Source organism: Micromys minutus (genome assembly GCF_963924665.1).
Source record: "Micromys minutus genome assembly, chromosome: 7".
NCBI classification, from domain to species: Eukaryota; Metazoa; Chordata; class Mammalia; order Rodentia; family Muridae; genus Micromys; species Micromys minutus.
The window spans coordinates 50,712,398-50,735,763 of NC_137976.1; the positions used below are offsets into that span (position 1 = coordinate 50,712,398).

General features: G+C 37.5%; 1 protein-coding gene across 7 annotated transcripts in view; it reads right to left on the minus strand.

Moving 5' to 3' along the window:
- The window catches only part of ZBTB20 (zinc finger and BTB domain containing 20), a 687,690-nt gene that overhangs the window by 487,666 nt on the left and 176,658 nt on the right, over nt 1-23,366 (minus strand). The window lies entirely within an intron of this gene.

Here is a 23,366-nt window from a genome sequence, read left to right on the forward strand (position 1 = left end):
TTCTCTCAGCCAGCTTCGTTTCTGTTAATTGTCACCGTCTCTCTGATTCTGCTTACCTATCTTTTGACCTTTCATTTTAAAATACCACAGTGTCTTCTATTTCTACGCCATTACACAAAACATGCATTATGTTCTGTACTTTTTCCTGCTACACATCTGGTCTACCTCTAATGTTACTTAAGACTTCTTGTGAGCTGTGTGGAGATCCAAAAGAGGTTCCATTCTATTTCCTTTACACAATGAATTAACTCTATCAACTCTGTACCAAAGAAGGAGGAAGAGGAGGAGGGAGAGGAGGAGGATAGAGGGGGAGAGGGAGGAGATCTATAAAACATTATATGGTTTATGCTTTTTGATTTTGCCTCTCTTCCAAAGAAAAGGAGTTTGGATACATCTCATTTTTGTTAGATTGTTGCACAGGAAGGGATAAAAAGGATGACATTTCTCATTTATTTTATTTCCTATTAATTGGTAAAAGCAAAATTTTAATTATTAATCTCTCCCCAATCTTTTTTTCAACTAAGTATTTGGCCATTTGTTGTCAACTGTAGCATCCACATTCCTGGAACCCTGTATCACTGTTTTCATAAACATACTTACATTTAATTAGGGGATTCTTTAAACCCACTGCTATACCAGGCTTCCAGATGATGCTGTAAAACCAAGCTGTGTTGCTAGTGGGACAAATAGGAAATGAGATGGAGATTTCCAATCTGTATCTAGAAAATAACCTCATATGAAAAACAATCTTTTGTTGTCTTACTTTCTAGATTGTCTACCCCATTTCTTTTTCTTATAACAGAAAAATAAAGCATTGCATATTAGTAATCTTCCTAATTGTTTAAACATGCATTTACTTTTCTATGTGTATGAGTGTTTTGCCTGCATTTATATCTGCTCACCACATGTGTGCCTGCCTGATACTTTCAGAAGCCAAAAAAGACTGTCAAATCTCCTAAAATTGGAGTTACGGAGAGTTGTGAGCTGCAATTTAGGTGCCGGGAGTTGGACGCAGGACCTCTGAAATAACAATCGGTGCTCTTAACTGAATTATCTCTCCAGGCCCTATGTTCAGAACTTCTTTAAAACATTCAACTGGAAAGGTTTCATATGATTTTATATTTTCTCAAATAATTCAGCGAGTTGATCTTGTAAAAGTATGCTGTGGCAAGTGGTTCAGGAGAGGATTTCATTGGTAAAGTGATTGGCATGTACACACAATACCTGAGTTCTATCCCAGGACCCATGTGCCTGGCAAGGTGGTGGGAGTTTATTTAATCTCAGGGCTGAAAACAAAGGTGTCAAAAACTTCAACTTGCCTGGTATGATGAGCTCTAGGTTCCTGGAGAAACCCTGTTCCCAAACATAAAGTAGATCTTCACTGAAGAAGACATCAACAAAACTCTCTGTGCTTCCTGTCTCCAACACACAAACCTACAAAAAAAGTTCTGAATGACTGAGCTTTTTCTGTCACTAAACAAGATTGCTCTGGCAAATAATCAAATCTATAAGGACTTATTTTTCTAATTTGTAAAACAGGAGTAATACTTTCTTTGCTTACTTGACATATGAGTTTTCTGTCAGTACACAATGAAGAAATGTATGGGAAATGATTTGTAAAGCAGAACAGAATCCAGACTAATAACAGTTGATCCATCAAAAATACTATGTGTGATGGTTTGAATAGGAATGACAGCATAGACTCATATGTGTGCTTGGCCCATAGGGAGTGGCACTATTAGGTGTGGCCTTGTTGTTGGAATAGGTGTAGCTTAGTTGGAGAAAGCATATGAGTATAGAGGTGGGCTTTAAGGTCTCATGTGTCAAGCCTAGTGTGGCAGTCTCCTGCTGCCTGTGGGTTAAAATGTAGAACTGCCAGATACCTCTCCTGTGCCATGCTTCCACTGTGATGATAATCAACTAAATCTCTGAACTGTAAACTAGCCCATGGCAAATGTTTTCCCTTATAAGAGTTGTCATGTGACCTTATCTGGCATCAAGGGGGAGGCCCTTGATCCTATGAAGGCTTGATGCTCTATCATAGGGGAATGCTAGAGCTGTGAGGTGGGAGTGGGTGAGTTGCTAGGGGAACACCCTCACAGAAGCAGGGGGAGGTGAAATAGGGAGTTTGTGGAGGGTAAACCAGGGAGGAGATAACATTTGAAATGTAAATAAATAAAATAGCCAATAAAATTTTTTTAAACAGTGTGGCCATGGTCAGGGTGTGTATGTATAGCAATAGAAGATTTAATTGAGATTCTAGGATACTATTAAAATAACAGAGAACCAGAGAAGTCCAATACAATATGAGAGTGTTCTCAGTGAATCCTTTAGAAGAAACCACTTCTCTCCCTGCTTCTTTTTCTGGTTTGCACAGACCTCTGTTTCATTTGTTGTAACTTAACACTGCTTAAGTCTTCTATGAAAGATTCCACAGGGTAATAATGAAAAGAGAAAGTAGTCTGGGATTTAGACCAGATTTGAATACTGGCTCTCAGCCTTAGGTCTTGTGTTCCTTGTTAAATATTCCTGAGATGAACGAGTAATGTCAGGAGGAAAATATTAGATTAAATTTATATAGAGTCTGGGATATGATAGTGTTTCAATAAATGGATCACAAAATCAAAGATACTGCATAGGGTAACATAGTATGTATAGTTCTTGGAATTCAACAAGACTCATTTGTTTCCTTAAGTGCAGATTGGTTATGTTATGTTACTAATATAGGTTTAGAAACATCTCAGGACTTTGCAGTACAATCTGTGGAAGTTCATTTCTAATTAGGATGCTTTTTAAATATGGTACCACAGATATTTGCCTTTCTAAATGGTTTTATTTGTTTCTATTTTTTGTTTCTCTCCAGTAACCACATAATTTCAACAATTTGATTCTAGTGAGTACTATCTCTATGGACATTAGGGACTTTATACCTTGAAAGAACATCAGAGATTGCTTTCATATAGTTCTCACATAGTGCTTTATGATTTATGAACTGTTAACATTCTAATATACATCTTCAAAATACTAGCATATGTGGATGTGGATGTTGTTACTGATGATGGGAAAAGCTGCAGAAAACAAAGTGGAATGGTCACTGCCAGGCCATCTTATCCCTGGCCAGCAGAACAGACACAGACACACTCAACCTCACCCTCTGATTGGCTGTCAGCCTTTTGAGCTTGAGTTTCAGCTACTGTCACAAGTGGGAAAGGACAACTATTTAAGGTAGATCTAATTTGTATTATACCAATGGTTCTCTTTATTTTCATAGTAATTAAAAAGCAAGTCACAGAGGACCCTAGGACACAACAGAGGGATAATGGACAGATCAGAAAAACCAAGGTGAGGGCTAGAGAACAGGAAGACTGTGAAGAGATAAAACTGAAATTCTTGGATCCTCCTCCATCATTACATGAGGGAATTATTTCAGAACAAAGGCTGCCTCTCTTCTGTGGCCTCCTCCAAAACCCTGTAGGAAGGAAGGTGACTGCTGAGTCTTCATTTGGGGAGCAGCAGGAGAAGGAATTCTCTCCTTAGGTAAATGAGCCCTTCCTGTCAGCTGTGGGAATACATCCTTGTGCCACCAGGCCTTTCAGAAAATTATGCCTAAAATGACTAATGATTAAATGAGATAAAATTAACCCCACCATGCACACAACCTCTAGGTTTCAAAAAGAAACAGTTGTAGGTAGAATGACACATGAACCTTGCTGTAAACTTTCTAGTATTTTTAAGGAGGTGTGAAACACTGGAATACAATCAGGGAAATGCCCTGAGTTACAAGTTTTGAGTTTTGATCTTACTTTCTACAATTTCCCTGTGTAGCTGTGCAGCCATACCCAAATGACTTAACCTCTCTGGATTTCAGACCCTTCATATTTAAAATGAAAGATTTGATTACTAAATGATTTTTAAGAGCCCCTCTAGAGATACAAATTTCCAAATCCATGATGATAATAGTAATAATAATAATAATAGTAATAATAATAATAACCATTAGCTGGAGCTTTTCCACGCACGAAGGGTGTCTACACGCACTGTCTAATTGGTTCTGCATGCAAGTGCTGGGATAGTATTAGTATGATTATGCCCATTTTTAGAGGAGAGATTAAAAAAAACCACAAAATGGTAGAGCTGGCATTGAACAGATGTTCCCAAGAGGAAAATACCCCTTCAGTAAGAGAAGCAGCTGATGCTAACAAGGATAACTAACAGCTGATAATTTAGAGCATAGCTCTTGTTTAGGGGTACAGCGATTTCTAGATGCTGCATTGGGGGATGATAATCTACAATGTGGAATGTTATCTGATGATGTATTTATCAAAAAAACTAATAAAAAGAAAATTAAAAAAAGATACAATAATTGTTACTGCACTACACCCTAATGAATTATTGTGTTCAAGGTTCCCACAAAAAGTAATATTATACTCGGCTTATGTTTTAATTGATTTATTAATATTTTATCACAGGAATGTAATTTAAGCTCCTCATGATTTAGATCTCATAAACCTTTAGCATTTTGCAAATTCAAATTCCAATTTAAAGCCAGGGCGAGCAATTAACTTTTCTATCATCTTGTCAGGGGAGAAGGTTCGTGTTTAATTTGAGACAAAGTGACAGAAATATATATACACTGTATGTATTACTCCAATTTAATTTATGAGTCAGCACCATCCACCTTGAAAATGTAGATTTAATAGAAAGGGAGGAAGAAAAGGCCTTGCTGTCCTGATAGGGCTGTGATATCTGTCCTAAATTTCTTCACACACACACACACACACACACACAGACACACACACACACACACACACACACACACACACACACACACACACACACACACACACACGCCTGGCTTGCTAAGCTCCCTGGGCAGCTGGACTGCAGGCTTATTTTCACCTCTTTTGTTTTAAGTCCCTTTGCCCAGTTCTTCGTTCATGCAGCATGTGATCCAGAGGATAGCAGAAGGACTTCCTACCCTGGCCTAATCCTCTGCTCTGCCTGTCCACTTCACAGAGAGCCTTCTTTTTTTCCCCACCTTTCCCTACAGGCTTTTTCTGAACAGAGATAAGCCAGACACCATGGTACATACTTCCTAGAAATCATTTCTTCCTCACTTTTCTCATTTTTCCAAAGCAATCTTTCAAGTGATCTCTACCCAAAACAAATTAACAGCAGCAACAAAACCCCTCCCCACAACCTAATTTTCATTTGCACATTATTTACTGCAAATAAACCACTGGGTACTTTCCAGTGATCTTTAAAAAAATATTTAAGGACAGGGTAGGAATAGATAAGCTAAAATGAGGAAGGCAGTCATGTAGGTGGGGGGGAGCCTTCCCTTTGGTGGTTATTAAACACTGGAACAGAGCTGCAGAAAGAGGTTAAGGAATTCTTCCTAGCCCTGTTATCCTATAATTCACCAAAGGCGCACAATGCTCTATGCTGATGAGATGAGTTACATGACATCTCCTCCCTGGTTCAATCAAAGGGAAGCAATTTACATCTCAAACCAGTTCTCTCATCAGTGGGACATAAAAACTGCAGAAGAGAGACACAGCAAATGTGCTTATTTATACAGCGCAGACTGGGTTGCCACGGTTCTTTATTATTTTCCTTCGCTCCCTCCGCCCCTCTATGGTGGCCATTTTGAATATGATGCCTTAAACTCTAAAGTGGAAAAAAAAAATTATAAGACTAAGAACAATTCCAGAAGAAAATTAAGTAAAGATTTCTTGTGATTCTGATAAAAAAAAAAAAAAAAATCACTGGGCCTTGTGGTACAAGGCCAAGCTTTTGTTCCATTTAAAAGTAAAATCTGATTCCCTTTGCAGGCCACATGAAAAAATTAGAAGACAGTTAATAGAAAATTCTGGAAAGGAGCCTGACAAGTGTTTATTTGCTTCCTAGGCATATAATGATGTGCTACATAGGTGAATATAGTGCATTTGTCAAAAAAAGGCTATGCCGAGTTAGTGTGAGCTTTTCTTTCATAAAACAAATTTATTTTACTAATGGTCTCTATTAATCTTAGTTAAATCATGTTGGCTACTTTGTACTTGCACAAGACAGTGAAAACAGCCCAAATGCATTCACTGCACCTGCTTAAATGCAGTCATATCTCTAAAAATCTATCACAGGAAGGGGGACAAGTTCTCTCAGACATGGCTTTTAGACAGAATGTGGGATTAGGCAATGGGGTTTAAATACAGGAGGTAAAACGGTAATCATATTCATCAAGTACACAAAGAAGCAAAGACAAGAAGCTCCAGCTAATTCTTTTGAGTGGACTCACTGAAATAACAATAAGAGCTGATGAGGGAACAGGATTGTGGGAAGCTTGTCCATTTTACATTTTCTCTTTCCATCGTGCCATAAAGAGGAGCACCTGCAGCCTTTGCATGTGAGGGTGTGTGTGTGTGTGTGTGTGTGTGTGTGTGTGATGCTAGAAGGAATGGGGGACACCAGTTTCCTTGAGGAGCTCCCAGACTAATTTCCAGGGCACATCCCTGCCATAAAAAGCCACATAGAGCCCTCAGCAATACCTGTGCAGTACAAATGCCCTCCCCTGCCTGCAGACACAGGCTTTGCTTTATATTTCTTTATTCAAATGCACACACCAGAATCTTACCACTTTCGAATTTCAGGTAAAACAGTCTTCTTTGTCCTGAGTCTTTTGAGACAAATTACCAAAACATCAAGTACCTTGCATCACTTGGTGTCTTTCCTGAGAGACAGCAGTCAGCTGCAGCGTGACTACCATGGTGTCCTACTCCTTATCAAGGAAAAAAATGTTGTTAACAGCACATCATGGGTCTTTGAAGTGCTTGAGAAAACCATAAACTTAATTATATTGGAGGGCTGGTGTGAGATCTCACATGAAATTTGAGCCTTAGTTATTAAAAATAAAAATTGCATTTACTAAATGCTTCTTACAGTAAACCAGTCAATTTCAAACTTTGAAGATTGTATGAGATAAACTGGTATTTTTAAAAATAGAAAGTCCATGGGTTTCTAAGATGCACTGTGACTCTTCTCCTTCCTTCCTGCTGTTCCTTCTTTACTGCACTGCCTGTGTCTCTCCTACCACCTCTTCCTTCTCCCTGACCCTAAACTTTTTCTACTTTCCTGTTACACCTTTTACCATTAATTGAAGGAGTAGATAGTAAAATTTGGGTATTAAAAATCCCTTTATTTTTGTTTCTAAGTCCATGCACTTTTATAGCTTAGTTAGTAATTTCAGAGAGAGGAATGGATGGCTTCTTATAACCATTTTGTTGTTGTTTTTTTTTTTGTTTTTGTTTTTTTTTGTTTTTTTTAGTTTGTAGCTATTTTTCAGGGACCATTTTCAGGGCATTTCTAAACATTCCTATACTCCTGCATAATATCCTATACTATAGCTTGTGACAAGCTCTAAGTAAAGATGTAGAGGCACAGGCTGACTAGCAGAGGAGTCCATACACTGACTACCTCCTAATGGCCATGACATCAGCACAACACAGGGCTTCAAGTAATCCTTGCAGATGATAGAAGTCAAAGGCCTAAGACATATTTGAGCTCTACAATTTTTTCTTTTAAAAAAAAAAAGGTTTATTCATTATATATAAGTACACTGTAGCTGTCTTCAGACACACCAGAAGAGGGCATCAGATCTCATTCCAGATGGTTGTGAACTACCATGTGGTTGTTGGAAATTGAACTCAGGACCTTTGAAAGAGCAATTCATGTTCTTAAATACTGAGCTACCTCTCCAGCCCATGCACTACAATTATAATTAATATAGTTTATATGTTATTATTAATATGTACATGGCATTCAGAAATTGCAACAAAATTAAGAATTGATTATTGTACAAAGAAATTTGACATAAGCCTCCATTGAGGAGGTAGGAACACAAAACGGTTTTAAAACTGAGGTTTAAAGTTTTCTATAAACCCAGACACAAACCCTTTGCTCTGCAATAGTGTCCTGCCTGCAATATATGTTGATTGCACAGAGTTTGTGTGGTTTGACTTAATGTCCACTCCACAAGATGAAACACATACCAACACCACCTGAGTAACCAAGAACTTGTGCCTAGATAGATAGTCCCTGGACCTAGGAGAAACCCAAATAGTTCTGGTCTTTGAAAAGAAAAGCAGTAACAGTAACACACCATGGCTCCTGAAGACAGTTTGCTACACTCGAAGATCAGTTTGGTACCCACTGATCATTAGAAAAACCTTCCTCCTGCAGCAGCTAAGAATAAATGTAGAGAACCACAGCTAGACATTACACTGATAATGAAAGACCTTGAAACAGTCAGCCCTAAAGGAATGTCTCCATCAAATCTCTCTCCTCAGGGATCAGGGAACCCTTTAAAAGAGGAGGGCAGAAAGCATTTAAGCTATAAGCCTGAGCATATAGGAGGCACCAAGGGAACAAGGAAACAAGACTAAATCAACAAGACTAACACATGAACTCATAGAAACTAAGGCCGTATGCACAGGGCATGTGTGGGTCCACAGTAGATGGGGTCCTAGAGCTGAAAAAAGATAGACACATGACTCCATCCCTAACCCAGAAGTTACACCCAATCAATAAGCACTTAACAAAGAAAAATTTGGATTGTTCTCCAAGGAGTTTTTACTAGAGAGACAAACTACTTTGAAGGTAGATTGAATGTCTAAGTGTAGACAGCTTACAGAAAGAGTACTCAATGGCATCTCTGAAGGATTCCTGACTCATAATGTCATAATGGCTCTATTTTTTAAATCTTTTTAAATTTAATTTCATTTATATGTATAGGTTATCTGGGTATATATTATGGCTTTCAGTTTAGTTTTCCTATGGGATTCCTGAGCATGTGAATAAATAGGTCTCTGCCTCTGTATCTGTTTCTTGTGTCCTTTCTTTGTCTCTCTCCCTTGTATTTGTTTTGTCCTATTCTGAGGTATTGGGTTTTGCCTTATCTTGTTATATCATGTTATGTTATATTATATTATATTATATTATATTATATTATATTATATTACATCTAAAAATTTGCTTTCTAATGAGAAACAGAAAAGGGCTGGTTCTGGATAGGAGGGAAGGTGTGAGTGAATGATAAAAAGAAAAATACCGGCATATCTGGTCCTGGATTTGGCCACACGTTAAATGGGGAGAAAGAAATCAACAGAAAAGGAAATGACTATACCTAGGTATGGTGGAGAAGAGTATTTATTATAGATATGTAGGACAGCATAGCCAGAGGCAGCAGCATCCACGAGAGCCTAGAGTAGACATGAGTAGACTAAGCTGTGCCATGTGGGGAGATGGGAAGGGGAAGCAAAAGGGGTGACCAGAGGAACAAGGTGTAGTGACAATTTTTGGTATTTTGGGTTTTAAAAATAATCACATGGAAATATTATAAGAATATATTTCTAGGTGTAGGCTATGGGCTGCTTTCAGATCATGCATAGCAGGTGACTAAGATTTACCTCATGCCTCTAGCAATGATGTGATTTTGCCAGCTGCAGATAGTCTGCAACTGTGTGACTTTGGAATTCTAAGAACTTTTCTGAGGGCACATAAATGCTAGAGCTCTGTAGGTTGACTGTTGTATGGTTGTGGATTTGTTGCTGTTGGTTGTAGTCTGTTAAGTAGTCTTAAGGAAAGAAGAAAAAAGAAAAAGAAATTAGATATCCTGATGGCAAAGATCAAGCTTACACCAAGGAACTGACTAAAATAGTCTAATAATAGTGTTACCACTTTCTGATCCCTGACTTTATTCAGGTATCTCTATCCTTTCTTCTCTGTCTTTTTTCTTTTTCATCTAGTGTTAGGGGGTTGAAGAATGGAAGAAAGGGAGAAGCTTGGAAGAAAGAAAAACTTACAAAGCAGCTAAAGATAAATACACCCAGGTGCAATACCCAGGAGTTCAAAAGGTACAAAAAAAGCCTGTAACCAAAATGGTTGCATTACATTGGGAGGAGGAGCCCAGGCCCCTGAGATGGCTGGGTGCAGGGTAAGCCAAGGAAGGGCTTTTATTTTCTTTTCTTTTTTGGTTTTTTGTTTTGTTTTGTTTTTTAACAGGCAGGGACTGTGGGATACAGGGAGAACCTGAGAGTCAAGTCCACACTCTGATATGTTAAATAGGCACCTCAGGCATTTGTCCCAGGTTTGAAACCTAACAGGAAGTAGTAGAGGAAGTAGAGGAAGGGGAACCCATAACCAGGATATATTATATGAGGGGGTAAAAGCTATTTTCAATAAGAGAATAAAAAAAAAAAAAAAGAACAACTATGGTTTAATTGTACAACATTCAAAACTCATCAAGGATGTTTGCCATTCTACTAGAAATGTTAGTTTTCCTGGAAAATTAGAGATTTCCAAGACAGGATAGTATTAAAAATTACAATAGATAGCACATAAGTTCATGACTGCAAGGGTTGCTATCCAGTGGAGAAGGCTGAAAAGCTGGACCAGACTAGCACAGTGGCTCCCTTGCCTTCATGGATATGAGCCAAAGTGAGGATAGGAGACACTAACTAAGTAGTTTAGAGACAGGGACTCTCAAAGTGAACAATTCCTTTATTGTCCTTGGTTGGAAGCAGGAAATGTCCTTGGTTCTTAGACCAGCAGTGCCACAAGGGAGCTCTGATTTCTTATCTCCTCATAAATGAGCACCCTGCCTGGAGGCTGTTTGTGAGCACTGAGCATCTGTGGAACTGGATTTCTGGATCTTCAAGGTGAAAATAGGCTGTGTCTACTCCCCAGTTTCAGCCCACCTCATAAATGGTTTTAAGGTTACTGCCTCAACAGGCCTTTGTTAAAGCCCATTAAGGCAGCTATTTTCTCCTAGTTAAAGAAAGGAATCAACCTCTGGCCTTTTGTGCAGGAGACTGACATCTGACTAACTGTAAAGACTGAACCATCACATACTATTGACCCTATCTTTAAGAATTACTCCATTTTCAACACCCTGGCCAACAGAACACCTATCAGGAAGGATAGGCAGCCAATCTTCTGGTAAGAAGACTGCCACTCAGAAAGAATGGTTCACCTGTAACTATAGAGATAGGAAAAAAAATCATTTCTTTAATGAGATAAATATACTTTTCCTTCCCCAAAACTCCATGTTTCCTGCAGTAGCAAGAGCTGCTTCCATATAGCCATGTTTTCTAACTGAGAAGAGAAACTTTTCTGTTTACATCCTTCTCTCTTTTTCTTTCAGATGCTGAGTGTAGTCTAGGCATAATTCCTGGGACACTCTAAACTCCTTCCCCTTTTTCTCTGTAGTTATATCCCTAGCAGGATTCCACCACATAGCAGCTTATAAACATGTCTCTCTTGTATTCTTCTAGATCTTCCTTCTTCAGGCAGTTTACCTACCCTGCTGTTTTTCTTGTAAACTCTAATAAAACTGTCCTCAAGTTCTACTTCAATTCTTAAATTCTTTTATTAACCAGGATACAAATCTTGAGCTGAGGCCCAGGTGATTCTCTTCAAACATTCTGGCTAAGTTAGCTAACTTGTGACATTTTCTCTCAGGTCAGGTCTTGTCTGAATAGAGCCTGAGATGACTGAAAAATGTTCATAACATTCATGCTTTTGCTAAAATCACAACTATCATGAAAGACTCTCATGATCTGAAACTGGAAGTCGCACTAAGAACATGTGCTAATCCTCCGATTAGCCGATTCTATCTCCATGTCTAAAAAGGTTGCCATCTCTACCCTAAATGACTTTATCTTGTTTCTTCCATGACATGGTTCTTTGCTAAAATTATATGTTCACTATCTATCATCTTTCTTCCTTACTGAAACAGAGGCCATGGAAGCCAAGGTTATGAGTATTCTGAATAGAGTGGATGGATGGTGCTCACTATACATTTGTTGGGTGAATAAAATAGTGTTAATTTATTCTCTCTGAAATTTTACAATTTAAACTCCATCCTCTATGATCCTTAACACTCTAGATGGTAGAGTGCTGTGTGAAGACCTCACATTCCAGGAAGAATACATTCAGACCTGCTCTGAAATCACAGCTCTTGATAGGAAGCATTTATGGCAAACCCTTAGTCATGACCCATGCTGAAGCAGGGATGAAATTAACTAAAGAGCCTACATCAACTCTACACGCCCAAAACCAACCTCCCACAGACTAGTTCTTATCCTTAGAATTAAAGAGAGTTGCTCTGAGCCAAACACTAGGTAACAAGGGGAGGCTAATATCAGAACTTTGGAAGCTATTACACTTGAGGTACCACCTGTCACTTACATAACAAGATGCAATCATCCATCTGTCCAGACTAGTGAATCATAAGGTCTTAAATGCCATTTACTTTTCCTAAATAGTGATACCTTGGCAACTTTTTATTATATTTTCATTTTGATATATACTGAACATATTTTTATTTTAATGTAGTATACAGTTTTCACAATTTTAGAATTTTACAGTTTTAACTACCAACATGCTGAAGTCTTTTTTTTTTTCGGTAGAGAATAAATTGTCTATCATAATTTTAGTAGCAATAATAGTTCTGTATATTTCTCCTAGCAATTCTCAACCTCAGATTTCTAAGCACTGTGCAAACATTAATTTACTAAGTTATGCTGTGCTCTGTGAGAATTAGGATATTATCATATCTTCATTATTTTTAGCAGAGAATCACATGACCTTAGCTTGCCATGGCCATGCTGCAAAGATGAAAGCAAGTAGAAAGACGATTCTGTTTTTGAAGTGGGTGCCCAGGAAGATTAATGAACTGCAATGAGAATATATATAAGGCAGTGCATTTTTCTTACCTAGTCCTTCCACATGAATTTTGTTTAGTCCAGAAGCTGTGAACTCTGAATGAATGAACATCTTTGAAAATAATAGGACCACTCTTTAGGAATATTGCTTGGTAAATATTGATCTATGTTATGTGAAAGACACAATTCTAAGAGTTATACTTCTAAGAACCAGTGTGTGAGTAAATAGAACTCTGTATCTTGTTTAATACCTGTCTATCTCCAGAGCCTAGATCTGACCTGAAGCCATAGCAAACATCACATGAATCAGTACTTTTTCCAAATAAGTAGAGAAAACCAATTCATTCATTTCTAGCATGTCTGAACTGTGGAACAGGTTGTTTACAAGCTGGGAACTTCTGATACTTTCCCCCTTAGAGGTAAAGAAAATTCTTGATTTGATCCTGTATGAGTGAATCCAGAATAAGGATCCTCTTTACAAAAGTATGCATCTGTTTAGCAAAGATGAATTAATCTCATGCTATGTGCAGAGTATTGAAAGAAGGCTCTTGTTTTAAAGAACAGATGTATTTTCTGTGAGCCTGGAGGAGTGTGATTATACAGTAGAGACAAGGTATGCCTAGAAATCTGTATTGTTTGCTATTAGTGTTTGTCCCCTAGTCTACAGACCACTCAACAACCCAGCCTATTTATAATACAGAAGGAAACTGCAGAAAGACTTAAGATTAACAATTAATTGAACCATATATCCATAAAGTGGGTGATGACAATTACCTAGATACCTGATTAAGTTTTGAGAAAATTCACACAATAGATTCTGAAAATTGTAATATATTTTAGGCATTCTTCTTACTCGCCTTACGAAAATACACTCTTGATGTTTACTTGCACTACTTCAGAGTAGGTTGTAGCTACACCTAAAAGAGAAGCTCAAAAATGATACCACTTTTTTCTGAATTACTGTTCTATTGCTATGATAAGATACCAGAACCAAGGCAATGTATGAAATCATTTGGCTTAAGTTTTCAGAGGTTTAGTTAATGATGATTGAGCAAAGGCATGGTGCCAGGAACAGCTGAGAGGTTACATCCTGAAATCCATGCAGGACGCAAAGAGTATGACTATAGGAACAAAGTCATGTGAAACCCTACAACTTGCCCCACAGTCACGTATTTCCTCCAACTAGGCCACACCTCCTAATCTTTCTCAAATAGTTCTACCAACTGTGGACCAAGTATTCAACTACATAAGTTTATATTAGCCATAATAATTCAAATCGACATAAATCAAAATAGAACTCATTACATTTTAGTTTGCTGAGGTACTTGCTCATGTGACTTTATCCTGTATATTAGTTTTTTGACTCATTACTGTAAAAAAAAATACCAGCTGATATGAGGCTCCTGACACATACACAGCAAAAGACTGCCTAGTCTGGCCTCAGTGAGAGAAGATGCATTAACCCTCAAAAAAATTGAGGCCCCAAGAAGGAGGGAGGTCTAGTGGGATAGGAGTGGGGGTTGAGGACATCCTATTGGAGACAAGGGAGGAGGTGTGGGATGACGAACAGTCAGAGGGTGGACTGGAAGGGGGATAACAACTGGACTATAAACAAAACAAAATTTAAAAAATAAAGTTAAGAGAACTCATTATCACACTCAGAGTTGTTCATCCTCCTTTTGACTGTGTCTTGAAAGTGCTACGTAGCTGCAGGCTGTCAGTCTACTGACACTCCCATGAACTTATCCTCTAACAGTGTCTCCAGATATCAAATCCTGGAAGTGTCACTGGAATTCAACCAGAATCTGCACGAACATCTCTATTTCTCATTTTTATTGCATTGTATCAATTCATTTGGCTTATGTAGTTAGTCAAAGCAAAAAAAGATTTTCAAGATCAATTCTATCTTTGTGCTTGATTCCTATTTGATTTATTCAAGAACACTGTGTTTATGCATGTGTGCACAGGTCTGCATATGTGCTTGTATATGTTTACATGCAAGTGTGCATACATGCATACAAAGTGTAATGTCTTTCTCTTTAATCACTTCCCTCCTTAGTTTTGGTAAAGGGATTTCTTGATAAATATGCAGCTAACCAATTTAGCAGGATTGAATGGCCAGCAACCACCTCAGAATCCACTTGTCTCTACATCCTCCATCCTGTTGTTACAGACATGGGCAACTATGACCAAATTTTTCTACAAGTGCTGGCAATCTGAACTAAGGCCTTCAGGCCTACAAAGTAAGTACTTTAGTGACTGAACAATTTTTCTAGTCCTTGGCTTCCTAGCAGTTATTTTTTCCTCGGAGTAATGCTCATGCCAATTGTTAAAAAGTAAAAAAGAAAGTTTTGTAAATCTCTCAAAATAAAATGATATAATAAGTAGCTGATATCTTATGGGAGAGATAGCAGGATCCATCTGACATTTACTATACAATTTTTACCTGTTTCCAATAATTCCAAAATAATAATATTCATAATTGTTACACACTCTGAAAAGACTCCAGCTTGTGGGAGGCAAATGGGCTATAGATAATTCAACTGGAAGAGAAGACAAATTTGTAACTATTGCTATATGTTAAAACTTACAGGACATTCTGATGATTATCTTAGAGTGCAAAAGGTAATAAGACACACACTTGTCTTACAAATTTCCCATAGTTTTCTCCCTCCATTGTCATATTCCCTTTACCCTACATATAAACTTTATGGTTCTCTAAAAAGCCTGCCCTTAATGTTATTTTTTAATATTATTCAGTCGATATAAATATGTTGGAGAAAGAAGAGCATGCCCTTTAACAAGAGCAAAGCCGGTCCAGAAGCGGAGGACTGCATTCTTAAGTTCACTGGATTCTTATGAAAGGAGAGACGTTGAAAACACGATCCCCAGATTGTTCCTGAGAAACAAACAGTAAAGACAATCAACACTGTCAACGCAGATTGTTAGAAACTAAGAGAAGGAACTCCTTTGCTGCCTGGGAGTGACACAGTGACAGCAAGCTCACTGATATGATTGATTTGGTCCTCCATTTTGTGAGGTAGGAAGTTACAGGGAAGTGGAGGAATTATAGAAGAGGCCAGGTTGTTTACTGCCTCGCTGTGCAGTAACCCAGCCCATCCAACGTTTGTCTGTGCATTTCAAACCCAGCAATCATCCACTGAGAAATAAAAAGACTTCTCGCTACTCAAGTTTTCATTAAAACCCTTAGTTTTAGTTAAGGGTTAACATTCCTTTGTAGACACATGGGCTACACCACTATGCTTGGAACGCTGGTCAGCACACAGAGACACAGTCCCTGCCATATCAGCTTCCTACCATACAAGCTAAAGGCCAGAGAAGCTACAATTGCTGGGAAAGGAAGGAAAACGTGATTTGTAGGGAAAATGGAAATAAAACTAATGTGACCAATTCCAATATATGACATCTATTTTTATTTTCCTCAAGGAAAATTGTGTATCATTGCCAAAATTCTCCAAGTAACCACAACTGACTTTTCTTAGCATAGGAGCAGGGAGAACAGCAGTAATACCTGTTCTTCCTCCTGCAGATAGAGAGGCAAGCACTCTCCAAGGAGAGGCTATGTTGCTTCTCTTGACTTTTAATCTGCTTTTATGTCTCCTAAACACAGCACTCTGTCTTATGTAATTCAAGGTTCACAGAACAAACCTATTTTACCCAAAGCATTAAAACTTGTGCAATGAATTTTTATATTTCCTTCCGGCTACATTTACTAAAAACCAACTCTCATTATGCAACCAAATATATGCTGGTGATGTGTACATGATAATTTTTACCAAGGTCTAAAGAGTACTGTCAATAAACAGAAAAAAGAGCCCTGCTGAAGGATGTCCAGACAAGCAGAGGAACGCAAACAGAAGCCCTGCACCATGCTCAGCATCTTCGTTTGTACTTGTTACACATGGCTGATAGAACTGAACACTGAAAACTGAAAACATTTCTTAAATACACAAATTATTATCTTTCATTACCTTGTACCATTAGAAATCATCAGTTTTTATAGCAAAATATGCATATGTTGGTTTAATTAGTTTTCACTGTAAGAGTGGCAACTCAATATGGAAATACTGCCCAGGAAGAACAGGGAACCTAAGAAATGAGACACTGTAGAGAACCAGCCTTATTGCCTTGACAGTCACCTTTATTCAGGTAAAATACCCACTGACATGAGTACTGTGATTAAATATCTCTATCATGCCATGGCTTCCTCTCCTTCTTCTAAAAGCTGCTTCTGGGGAACTACTACCATCTCTCCATCCTGTCTAGAGATATTAATTCAACATAGAATGTTACTAGTGTTATTTTGGTATGAAAAGAAAAGAATTTTTAAGTCCACAGTTCTGGACTTTTCTGGAATGTTACATAAATGTATAATGGAGAAGAAAATAATCACCCTATTTCTTTCCAATTCTTCCTCAAAGACCAGCTTGTTATGAGGTCTACTCAATGCAAAAGATATTTGTTAGGGAATTTCCTCAATATCTCTCAAGATGATTTTTATTGAGGGTGACAACTTGCCTTTCATTTACTCTCCCTTACCTCAGAGATTCCTTTATCCACTGCCTTAGGTTTTCACTGCAGTTGGTAAATACTGTGGCCAAAGCCAATTATGGGGAGTGGGGGGGAGAGTTTATGTGGCTTACATGGTATAAGCCATCAGCAAAAGAATTCAAACAGGAACCCAGGGGCAGGAACTAAAGTAGAAAGCACAGAGGAACTTCCTCTGCATGTCTTTCTCAGACACTTTGGTATCAACCTGTCCAGGGCTGGCACTTCCCACAGTGTGCTTGCTAGGCCCTTCACATCACTTAATAATCAAGAAAGGCAATATGATGCAGGTAATCCCTCAACTGAGATTCTCTCATCCCAGATACCTCTTAATTGTGTCAAGCACTTATTTGTGACAAAGACTAACCAGCATAATTATTAAGTAATGCTTAAGCTTTTCATTTCTTGTTCTTCATTTCCATCTTAGCATCTGGGCTATTCCCTTTTCATCATCTTTAGCTAAATCTTAACTACTTACTTTCTTCAACTTCCTTCTTTAAAAGGGAGTTCTATATCAGAACTCATAGACCTATAGTCAATATAAAAATTATAGAGTAAGTTTTGCAGAGTCCCTCTCATCTATTTGTCCATTAAATTTTCACCCCTCTCTTACAGCAGTGCAAGTGTACTTTCATGGTTTAGTTACAGGATAATAGAAAGTGTCTTTCAGATGTCTTCTCAAATACTTAAAGGTGGATAGCTGTTGAAACTGATCTTTACCTGGACTTCATTAGTCTGTTTCTCTAATTCAGAACAGAATGCTAAAATAGAAGTCCAACCTGATTTCTACCCAAAGACTGTGGATATCAAATACAGTGGCTTCAGGATACAAGTAAGGATACGGTAGAGGCAAGACCAACTAGTTTTGTTGATGGTGCCAATGTACCTGTATTCCTACTGGGCAGAAGGTAATAAATCTAAAGCTAAAAAGAGGCAAAGAAGAAAAGAAAAGAATCGAAATTCCATCCAAACTATGGGATTCTGTATCTATATATTGTTGTTTCTCTATATAATAGAAAAAATTGTTACCAGTATTGCATTATTATAGTCATATATTTAGTGATTTACAATATTTCATTGCTATAGAAGCTTCCTTTTAAAACGGTATTCTAGCCAACACTTGTGATGATATGAACTGCATCTTACTGAAGTGCTTTCTCTTCAGTGGAAGCAAGCAGACAAGGCCAACTGGTTGACAAGCAGATGTGCTGGTTTGTTCTTTTGTTAATCAACAGGCTTACTTTCTTATATAAGTTCTATTTCAATCTTTTTTTTTCCTCACAATAAACCACACATGTGAAACTCCATCAGGTAAAATTCCATCAGGGTTGTTACCAATATTTATTTTTGATGGCCACAGCTTTTATAATCTTTCTGAAGCCATATGATTGACGCAGCCTTACCCATTCAGAATTCCCTTTTGAAGACATTGAGAAAATGTAAGTATAAGAAAAAAATATTCTGCATCTAGAGAATATCATCCTGACTGAGATAACCCAGTCACAAAAGAACAGACATAATATGCAGTCACTGATAGTGGGATACTAACCCTAGAAAGCTCTGAACACCCCCAGAAACAACTCACAGACTGTGTGAGGTTCAGGAAAAAAGAAAGAAAAGAAAAAACCATTATGTTCAATTCTTACACACCAAGAAAACTTTGACTAAGTCCAGGTTACATCCTGTTTTACATGTACTTTATGCTCATTGTAACTAGTAAGACCTTAATGCACACTATCAAATCTTTGGGGAAAAAAAAAGCCAAGCACTGACAAAAATGTGTTCATATACTTTTTTATGCAAAAATGCTTAAAAGTTGTTAATTTATCTTTGTTTTTTAAAATAAAGTTGTTCAAAAAAAGAAAAAAAAATATTCATTGTAAAATTCCAACATGTCTTCAATAAAGAAATATTCCAAAATATTAGAATTTGATAAAATGTACTGCATAAAAATGTGTAGTGTGAAAAAATATGTAGTCCATGTTAGGAAATCATCAGAGTCTTTGATGTCACCGATGGGCTGCCACCGAGTTCACAGACACATCAACTAAATCACATGAAATGTCAGTGTTGGGTTGGTCAGTCTTATTGGGGATAACTTCATGATTCAAGAGCTACACAAACTTATTCCTAAATAACAATATTGACTAATAGTGTTCTAACTGATAGAGTTTTACTTGCTAACATTTCTTTTAAGAATCTTGATTACTTATCCATATAATATTGTGGAGATTGTGGCAGAATATTGATGTACACAAAGTCCAAATCTTTCTCTCACCTAAGCACTCATCCGGCATTGTTAACATGGAATTGCTTTGTTCCTTTGATTAGTGCAAGTACATAGAATAAACATTTCATTAGTGAAATGCACATGGAACCAAGGCTATGGTCAGGGTCCTTCTGTCTGGTTGGAATCCCACTCTAGTCTGAAACCCTTCTTCTTCCTGAAACAGTTATGGTCAAGAATAAGTGATTAGAGCATAAATAATCACAAACACCTACTACCTAACTGAGAAACACTCATAGTCTGAGGCTCAGTTCTTCTCTGTTGTGTGAGGCTGGCGGTGGGAATCTGAGAAGGAAGTGTATGCCATAATACCCCTATGAGGTCCAAATAAATAGCAACTGGACAGAAGCACAAGCTGAAAAAAAACATTTCAATTCTCATCCAGATCTTCAGAAAGCATCCAGCATTGTAAAAGAAAGGAATCCCCTTTCTCAGTGTGTCGATTATGTTAAACATTCTCACTGCTTAAAAACCTCTTTCTTTCCCACCTTTCTCCTCTGACACCCACTCCAGCCTAAATGTCCTTAAAGGCTCTGCCATACTCACCTTCCTTTCTGAATTCACACTTTTCTTATCTGTCTTAAGATAAGAACTGCCATAAAGGCCCAAGTTTTAGTTCCCATGGTCATGAGTTCCATTGGTTCCTTGTCTATTTATTCTACACACAAAGTCTTGTCATAAATAGAGTCCTTAGAAGAAAGAAAGATGAGGTGCAGGCAACAGCATTCATTTAAATGGTAGAATAAAGGAAAGAGCTATGAATATGTACATCACTGCTATGGTCACATATGCAAACCTCAATCAAGCTTTGCAAACTAATGGTGAAATCTCTCTCAACTTCACTCTAGTGCTACCTACATTCCATTTCATTTTCAATGAGTTAGCTGGTGGTCATAGTAATCAACCTCCAACAGTGTAGACAAATCATTGAGATCCATGTTCTCCTGTTTTCTTCACAAGTAGATCTATATTTAAACTTCAGATGCAGAGATCTGTAAAATTAATCATTTAGTATCTCTGTTTTCTTAGTTTTAGCCATGTGCTTATGCCTATCTGTAGATGTATCTTTTATCCTTTCTCAACAGAATAACATTGTTGTCCTGAAGGACACAAGTTGTTAAAATAAAATCTATTTTTTCTCATCTTCAACTTCTAGGGTCTAAGACATTCAAATTAGGAGCACCATTTAATTATGATCTGAAACTTTTGAAGGCTTAAACAAACTTGGCCTTCTCTCTCATATGGTGTTCCCTTGTCTTTTTTCCCCCTATATTGTTGTGTTAACTCTAGCAGATTCTTCAGAGAAAAATAGAATGTCTGTACTCATGCAATATGATATGCACATGTCTGTCTGTATATCTGTATGTATAACCACAAGATTCTAAATGACTCATAGGTCTTATCTGAAGCACACAACCTACCTGTTCCTTCTCCTTTCTGTCCCCGATTCACATACTGTCCAGCTAGTCTTTCTATGTGTGTTCTCCTGCTCATGGTCTAGAGTTCACCTTTTCACCCATTTCCCACAGTTAAAATATAAGGTTATTTTTGAAAGGTCAAATGCAAACACTACTTGTGTTAAGATTCTTTCCTAATATTTCTTCTATGAAGCTTTCTTGATGACTTTCCTTTAATTCCTTACTCATAAACAGATCATGGATTTGCTGCTTTAAAACTTATTTTTCTGGCTAGACTGAGGGATGCCTTCTGGCAGAGTCCATGATAAATACTGGATATATAAGAATTCAGATTGTTATTTTTAACTCTCAAAACCAGTGAAGGTAAGAAGAAGAAAACAACAAAAAGCTATGCTGCAGCTCTGAGGAAGACAAGACATTTCTATCCAACTGGCTTCATCTCAGCCAGAAACTGGAAAATCCAGTTCTTTTAGAAAAAGACCAAAATCTTAATTTTCATATAACTGAATATTGAGACCAAGTAGTTGATTCATACCGTTTCTAAGATGGAAAAATTATAGAACCAGAAAAACATAAAAGTTTTGCTTCCAAAAGACTTTCTAGGTCTTTGGGTACTGACTTCTAATGGTCTATCTCAGAGAGTTGAAGACATGAGGAAAACAGCATTTAATCTAACCACTAAGCACCATCCTGCAAAGTACTAGTGTGGCTTTAGGCCACGTGTCTCCAGTACTGAGGAGAAGTGCGAGTGTTGAAACTAGCCCAGTGCACACATTTTTAGTAAGTAAGTGACTTGAAGAGCAGCAGTTTTAGTGAAGGATGAGTAGACTGGTCTGTAAGCACAAGCACACTGTTATGTGAGCATAAATACAAAATTGCTCAGCACTTTGTCCATATTAGTTCTCTTACTAAATTCATTTTCATTTGCCATTTGAATCACATCATTTCTCCTTTAAACTTTTATAGAATTATAAATGTCTCTGTAACAATGGTGTTGGCTTCAAATGCCTCAGAAGGAGTCAGGAGGTTAGTATACTGTCACAGATGCTGATCTACAAGGTGCCCTTTAGTTCTAATCACTAAAAAAAAGTTCTTTAACGTTTATTAAGAAGTGGTTCAAAATATTTTAATAAAGTGCTAATATGAATATTACATCTTTATCTGTCTTAAGGTAGAGAAAACATAAACAATGTTTCATTTCTAAAACCAGGTTCCCATGAAGCAGAGCAGAAGGCTTGCTTATTACAGATTTTTCCCAGCCAAATTCCCGAAAGGCCCCCAACAGGCTTTCTCAATTTGTGGGCACTGTCCTCTAACAATCTATTTCTTTCCAGACTCTCCTTGGAAACCAAAGATTTATGTCACTCTCTTCATATTTAAAAAGGAAATTGGTCCTGGTTAAAAAAATAAAAATTGAAAGCTTATTTTTATCAAAGAATCCACCACTCTGGCTGGACAAATAAGCCATTAATATGACCCAGGCTGGAGGCTCCTCCACCAGTGACCCGGTCTCTATAGGCTGCTATCACTATTTGGACTTACACAAATCCAGTTCACAGAGGGCATTTGTGAAGATTATTCATGCTTAGATATGAGTTTAGAAAAGAAAATACTGTCAGATAATAATTGCAGAATTAGACACTCCTCTTTGCAAATAATTTAAATCTCCAGCTCAAATTCTATAGCCAGAAAAGAGTCACATAGACTGGAAACATTTATTTAAAAAATAAATATTCATTTAGTGTCCTGAAAAAATTTTTAAGTCACTCAAACAAATAGGTTTTACAGCATTTCACTGATAACGTATCAAACCATAGAGTAGAACAGGACTGAACAAAATGGCCTTTGCTAGGAAAACTCTCTGGCCACCGTTCTATAAAAGCATATGAGCATATTTTTATAAACTCATCTTCACAGGAAGTTACCCAGCTTAATAAGCGCAGACCTGCAAGTTAATATTAAAATTTACTTTGATTTCAGTGGCAGCAAAGCTGGTCCAATAAGGAGCTATTACATAAAACCCTTATTGTCACATTCGTCATCACTGCTCTCAACAGAATACTGCCAGCACCTAGAAGCCAGCTCCCAGTTCACCTCAGGAAATATGCTGCACAGATGGCCAACCTAATAACAATGCAGTAGTGAGGTGGCCCTGTTTATCTTCTCAAAATGACACGGCCTTAATTTTTCAATTCTCTTTTATTGATGTCCTCTCTTTCATATAGGTCTATTAGATCCCACTTCCTCTACTGTCCTCACAGGACTTGGTGCTTGCCAACTACAGTAAGTTGTTTTGACAACTTGTCTAGCTATACAATACTCTGTTTCTTTCCCTCTGAATTTGTTCTGGCTTCAAATGACTGCCTTCAAAAT